We start from the raw sequence: 7,787 nt of genomic DNA on the forward strand, positions 1-7,787 counted from the left end.
CCTCACAAAGAGGAGTCTGAGGAGACTGCCGAGAAGGCCAGGGCTTGGGCAAACCATAGACCAATCGGGAATGGCATAAAAAGGAGGTCTGAACAGAACACCACACTCTTGGAAAGGCTGACTCCATTTTATATACATGTCCTTCTCAAATTAACCTATAAATTTTACAAAATTCACTGGGATTTATTTTTCATACTTGTAAACGTAACTCAAAACTTCATCAGAAAGAGTAAATATATGAGGATAATCAATAAGAAAATTGAAAGTGAAGGATTCTGGGGAGCTGGGGAGTACTGACTTACCTTATTGGAAACCAAAACGTCATGAAGCTACAGGATAAAAAGCATGGTTGTAGTATGTCAATAGATAAACGGATCGATGGGATGGAAGAGTTGTAAGAAATAGGACCCCGTGTGTATGCAAATTTAAAATTTGATAAAGGGGGTGCCTGGGTGGCTCAGTTGGTGGTGTCTGACTCTTGATTTTGGCTCAGGTCATGATCTCAGAGTCATGAGCTTGAACCCCGTGTCGTGCTCTGTGCTCAGAGGGGTGTCTGCTTCAACTTCTCTCTTCCTCTCCCTCTGCTCCTCCCCAGCCCCACTCATTCTCTGTCTCTTTCTCTGTCTCTGTCTCTCAAATAAATAAATAAATCTTTAAAAAAAATTTTTTTTAAAGGTGACATTTCAAATTATTGTCCCATGGTATTGGAACAAGTAGCTGTGCTTAGAAAACAAAGTTCAATAACTATTTCACGTCTTTTACAAAAATACATTCCAGATGAATTAAAGATACTATATAATAATAGCCATAGATATTCTACAAGAAAATATCAACAAGTATTTTTGTAAGCCTTGTAAAAGTGATACCATAAAGGAAATTCTTGCCAGATTTGGTGTACAAGAAGCACTTTTAATTTCATTACAAAAAGAGACCAGTAGGGGTGCCTGGGTGGCTCAGTGGGTTAAAGCCTCTGCCTTTGTCTCAGGCCATGATCCTAGGGTCCTGGGATCGAGCCCCACATCGGACTCTCTGCTCAGCAGGGAGCCTGCTTCCCTCTCTCTATCTGCCTGCCTCTCTGCCTGCTTGTGATCTCGGTCTGTCAAATAAATAAATAAAATCTTAAAAAAAAAAGAGAGAGAGACCAATAACTCTGAAATGCAAAAGTATGAAAATAAAGCATGCAATGTTTACTATACTGTAAGAAGTATTTTTTTAAGATTTTTTTTTTTAATGTATGTATTTGACATGACCTGAGCTGAAGGCAGAGGCTTTAACCCACTGAGCCACCCAGGCGCCCAAAAAGAAGATTTTAACAAGGAAAAGATGAGCAACTCATCAGAAAGATGAGAACAGAATGTTAATAGGCAATTCATAAAGGAACTTAAAGTGGCCAATAAACTTAGGATAATACCTCACAAATAACAAAGAAACGCAAATAAAAACAATTATGTACATTTTTCCACCAAAAGCAAAACAGATACTTTTCAGAGTTGCAAGGGTGTGGAGAAATGGATAACCCAGGGCCACATTCTGACCTGTGGGGGTCTTTATACATTTGCCTTTGAAGGTACCTTCTCTATAAAAAAATATTTAGATGTACATTTTATGGCTGCACTGGCATAAAAAATACAATCCAGGCTGGATTCATTATACATTATTTATTCATTATTATTATATTCACTTTTTTCCTTCTGATTGTAAAAGAAATTGAATTATTTTCATGACCCTTAAGTCCATGTTGGGCCCTAGGCAACTGTGCCTCCTGTGCCTGGAGCCCAAGTCAGCCCTGAGATAACATCGAGCAGTTGACAGGGTGTAAACCTTTCTTTTGTCTGTAATTTGGCAGCATCAGATTCAAAATGTGCATTACTTTATACCCAACAATTACATTTTCAGGAACTTACCCCATAAAACTACCCACACAAATAGGCAATGATACATATTTAAGACAGTTCATTACATTATTCACTGTAACTGCAAAAAAATTTTTTAAACAGACTAAATCAATCCTTAAGAAATGATTAAATTGATTTTAGTAAAAAGAAAGGTAGGTATATATGGATTGATGTTAAAAGTTCCCTCCGACACACTGTTGAGTAAAAAAAGCTCTAGTAGAGAATAATATGTAGTAGGATCGCTTTCGTGTCTTATATACCACACACATACACATTTTCAGAAGCTGAAGAGATGTAGGACAAACTGTTAATATAGTTATCTCTAACTGCAGAGCTGGGGAGTACACTCTGAGTTGTATGAATTTTTATAATGAGCATTTATTATTTATACTAAAAGAGATATTTACATTTTGAAGAGAAAAAGAAATATTTCTCTTTTTGATAAAATCTGGAGCTCCTCTGAGGAAAACCATCCTGACACTCAGCTGAGAAGCACTGAAAGGTGTTGGAACACCCAAGCTGGTTTCCTCCTTGGCGGTACTACAAATCAGAATGGGGAGAGGCAGCAAGAGAGTTTCAAAGCACTAAAAACCAAAACTAAACAAAAATCGGGGAGCCTGTGTGGCTCAGTGGGTTAAAGCCGCTGCCTTCGGCTCAAGTCGTGATCCCTGGGTCCTGGGATGGAGCCCCACGTCCGGCTCCCTGCTCAGCGGGGAGCCTGCTTCCTCCTCTCTCTCTCTGCCTGCCTCTCTGCCTACTTGTGATCTCTGCCTGTCAAATAAATAACTAAAATCTTATAAAACAAAACAAAACAAAAATCAACCAAACAAAAATCAAAGGCAGCTGAGTTTTCCTCATGAAACTACAGTTGGCTGGCACCTTAATCATAAAATGAGGCATTCACCTGGTCCTCAGAATGCTTTCTTGCCTCCAGAGCCAGTGGTCATCCCAAGGACAGGCGGGCCCTGGGGCTGAGAAGGAAGTTCTGAGTGACAGTTAGGGGAGTGGCAGTTGGAGCACTAGCTGGGCCAGGGGTCCTGCTGCCTAGAAGAGGGGCTCCCAGTCAAGTCTATCTGCTGAGACTCCTAGTGGTCTAGGCTGTGTGTTGAGTCTCAGGGAGACCTACGCCTGAACCTCCAAAGCCAATGACATGTCAGAGTCCTAAACCCTTAGCCCAAGGCTTCCAGAAGACCTGGTGTCCTTACCTTCTCCTGAGCAGGAGGAAGATACTTCAGAAACCCCATTAGGGACCCTGAACAATTATTTCAAATAAGTAAGACTTGGTTCTGACAGAGCAGGCATTGGTTTTTCTGGGGGATGATAACGCACCCCCACCCCTCATGGTATAGGGAGATGCCTCCCCCAGGCTGCCTGCCAATGAGCCTGGGAAGCCTGATTCAGGCTGCCGGGTGAGAGAAGTCAGACGAGGGGGTAGCCGGACAGCAAGGAGAGGCTTGGGAACAGATGCTTGTCCTGAATGGAGACTGCTTCTGAGAACAGGCTGACTGATGTATTAACCCGCCCGTTAAACTGCCCATCAGGGCATGCCTACTGTGTGCAGGGCAGAGAAGAAACACATAGAGGAAGAAAGCTAAGCTTCCTGTCCTCGCATGCTCACAGTCCCTCGGAGGAGACATGGATGCGAAGGAAGGGACAGAGCAGGGAAGCTGTGTCAGGGAGTTGGAGAATGGAGAGGCGTCCTGAGCCGATTCTGGAGAGGACAGGCTGGGGTGGGAAGCGTTGGGAGGGAGCACATTCCAGGGAGAGGCAACAGCAGGAGGACAGGGCACGGTTTGGGAGCCGTGGGACACCCGCACAACAAAGTGATGGCATTAGGTTCTTACAGAGAAGGTACGTCTGGAGTGAGAGATGGACAGCGTGAAGCCCCTCCTGAGGATGAAAAAGGGAAAGGCTGGCAAGCATGTCTGCCTGGGCTCTCCTCTCCTGCACCTGCTGGCAGAGTCACAGGTCCCACTCACGCTCTGTCCCGTCCACAGTCTCCCTAGTTTGTCCTCCGTAGATGATTTGAGTTAATTAACGTTTTCCCAAAGTTGCCTGTCAGGAGGGTATAACCAATGACTTGACTGATCTGATAAAAAAAAAAAATGCTTCGTCTTCCTCTCCTATTGGCCTCAGAATCAACATTAACCCGGCACTTACCAAACGTAGAAGTGTTTACAACCTCACATTACTAACTTACCCACTCCTCACTGTGATCCCGGGAGGGACATGCTTGTCATCCTCGCCTGACAGGTAAGTAAGCAGAGACGCAGGTGCTCTGCCCTGGAGCTGCACAGGACAAGGGTCTGAGTGCCCAAGGAGCCCCACAGTAACCATACCCACCAGGACACAAAACAAGATGCACAGTATTCTCTTTGAAACCAGGCTGTGGTGTATTTATTCCTGTCTTCACAGCGCTTGCTACACACACACACACACACACACACACAGTAGAATTTTCTCAGGCATCCCCGCAGGCACAGATTATCTCTGTGTGCAGTTGAACCCTTTCTCTGCGTCCAGGTTGAGTCTCTCTCTCTCTGATTTTGTTTCAGTCTGAGATCTCTCACCGGCACCTGGGCCCTGGGGAGCCCAGCCTGGATGGTTGTGGTTCATGCTCTTTCTGAGGTCCCAGGAAGGGAGCAGGGGATTGGGTTACGGACTTCATTGAGTTGCCTTCCTGAGTTCTTTCCTCGCGCCCATGGCCCTCACCTCCCAACTTGCCCCTCTGCCCCTGGCCCCATCACATTCTCTGCCTAGCAGCCCTGTTTGCCCCCATGGCACATGGCTCTATTATGCTCTAGCTCAGTCTGCACAGGACTTAATGGCTTTGCTGCTTGGAGAAGCCCACTTAGTGACTTAGGAAAAGCCAAGCACAAGAACTGATCAAATCTTCACATAGCCCTGAAGTGGGCAATACCATCCTCACTCGACAGACAGTGACCAGAGCTGCGTGAGGATGTCCAGCCACCAGTCCTTGAAGGAGACCCAAACCACTGTACACTGCTATCTCCAGCTAGGAGAGGATATTTAAGGCTGAAAAACTGCCGTTGTTTCCTTTTTTCCCACTAGATATTTTCTTTTCTTACTTTTTTTTTTTAAGATTTTGTTTATTTATTTGACACAGAGAGGCAGGCAGAGAGAGAGGGAGAAGCAGGCTCCCCGCTGAGCAGAGAACCCAATGCAGGGCTTGATCCCAGGACCCTGAGATCAATACCCAAGCTGAAGGCAGAGACTTAACCCATTGAGCCACCCAGGTGCCCCTCCCATTAGATATTTTCTTTTTCTTTTCTTTTTTTTTTAAATAAAAGGAGCAGATGATGTCGTGAAAATTCAAACAATACAAAACAAAAAGTGAAAGTCTCCCTCACCAATTCTGTAACCATCAATTGACAACAGTTTTCTAATGGACTAAAACAAGTATTCATCACACACATACAGCTTTTAAATTTACATAAAGTGATCATATTTTATACATTGTCCTATAAATTGCTTTCTTTCCTTTATGCTTTCATATCAGCCCACAGAAGAACCTCAATTAGTTTCCTGTGTCACCCAGGATGAAATCCAAAGTAGTTTGGCCAACATAATTTTTTTTAAAAGATTTTATTTATTTGACAGAGATCACAAGTAGGCAGAGAGGCAGGCAGAGAGAGAGAGGAAGAGAAGCAGGCCTCCCGCTGAGCAGAGAGCCTGATGCGGGGCTCGATCCCAGGACCCTGGGATTGTGACCCGAGCCAAAAGCAGAGGCTTCAACCCACTGAGGCACTTAGGTGCCCCATGGCCAACATAATTTTGATGCAAAAATTTGACAAAGATATTATAAGAAAGGAAAATTATAAGCCCATCTTACTCATGAACATAGATGCAAAAATCTTAAAATTATTAGTAAACCAAAAAAAGGATAGTGTATCACAACCAAGTTGGGTTCATTCCAGGAGTTGTAATGTTAATTTAACATTCAGAAATATATCCATGTAATCAACACATTAACAGATAAGGAAGAAAAAGTATTAAGATAATCTCACAGAGAAAGCCATTTGATAAATTGTACACATTTGTTATACAAATAGAAATAGAAGGGAACTTTCTTAACCAAAGGGAATCTACAAAATCTATGATGGCAGAAGTCAGTGTAGCTGTTATCTCTGGGTAAGGGGCAAGTGGGGGTTTTTGTGGTGGTAACATTCTATTTCTTGATTTGGTGGTTAGAGTTACTCTGTGATAAAAGAGGTAAAAAATGGAATTCTTCCTGATGATCTCAGAAGGGTGGAGAGCATAACTGGAAGCTATGGGAACTGACAAAAACGGGAGATGGAGATGCGGGCTGCGAAAGAATGGAGGAAACAGGGTTTGGGTGTTCATGTGGATGTTGACCCAACCCAGGATAGTGTCCTATGATGGAGAGGAAGCTGGTGAGCCAGGGGTCAAGGTTCTCTGTGAATGAGAGGGAGTAATATGTGGGTGAAGTACAAAGAGAAGTATACACTAGGAGATGGAGACATGCATTAGGGTGCAAGAAATTTATGTAGATGATTACAACCTCACATGTACTAACTTATGGACTCCTCACCGTGACCCCTAGACGCCCTTCACTGGGTGAATGGTTCTAAAACAAGGAGACAACAGTCTTTATCTATTTTCCTCAACCACTTTTACAGTTGGTCTTAATTCCCACGAAGGTCCTGGAGAGTGGTTAGTATTTCGTTCTACTATTCCATTGTGCTTTGCACGCGTGGGGAAACCAAGATTCAGAGCAAGAATGCCTGAGCCACAGCCCAGGCCCTAGGGCTCTTTGAGGGCCTTGGGATGTGGTGTCAGAGCAGAGGTTGTGTCTGCCAGGGGTAGGAATCATGGTCACTCCATTGATCATCAGTTTACAATAAAATAGGGGTAGTAACTTTTCTTTCGGGGTTGTCATAAGCACTAAATGAGGTTTTGTGACATCCTAGGCATTCAATACAAGTTTTCTTCTTTCTCTCCCTGGGCCATGCCACCAGCATATTCATTGGGATGTCTCCAAGTTTATCAAGTCTAGAAAACCCAGGATCCTGAAAACAGGTATGCAAACACTAAGCTAGGAAGTGAGGCTGAAAAGGAGAGACTCCTTTCCCTGGTGAGGCTTGTTCTGGAGCCACATTAAAAAGAGGGGAGCTGGCTTGTCATAATGCTCTCTAGGCCAAACCCGTTGTCTTTCCACTCTGATGCCATCACGGGCGTGCTGATCAGAGGCTACAGGATCTGTGATAACATCGTCACCCAATGGCTAAGGAACATGTGCTTGACATCGTCGGCTTTAAAACCTGTTTCCACTTCTAATGCATAAATGTCCATGGATACAACTCATATAAACAAAAGTACTTGAGGGTCTAAATTATAATTTTTAGGAGTGTAAAGGCGTCCACAGCAGGAATGTCACATTTAGCAAATAAAAATCCAGCACACCCAGTTAAATCTGAATTTCCGGTAAACAACGAACGCTGCGTGAGATACACGCATATCAAAATATTAATCGTTGCTTGTCTGAAATTCGAATTTAATTTGGCGTTCTGCATTTTACCTGCCAATCCCACGCCTAAAGCCAAAAACTGTGCAACATCTTTCCCCAGAAGGCTACCAGGTCCGACCTACAGTCCACTTCAGATGTTCCGGACGGGGCACTTCCGGTCGGGGGGCTGCGGAGGCCGGCGCCGCTCAGGCCCCACCCATCGCCGGAAGCCTTCCAGGCCAGGCCCCGCCCCCGGGCCCGCCTCCCGGCGCTGTGGGCCGCCCGCGGCTGTTGCCGGTCGCAGAGCGGGTGGAACCGCCTTCCCGCCTCCAGGGGGCAGCGGCCGCCCTCGGGTCCCTGCGTGGACAGCTCGGCGGCCGCGCCGCTCTTCCTGTCGCTGGGAG

The sequence above is a fragment of the Neovison vison genome, chromosome 4 (genome assembly GCF_020171115.1).
Source record: "Neovison vison isolate M4711 chromosome 4, ASM_NN_V1, whole genome shotgun sequence".
Classification (NCBI taxonomy): domain Eukaryota; kingdom Metazoa; phylum Chordata; class Mammalia; order Carnivora; family Mustelidae; genus Neogale; species Neogale vison.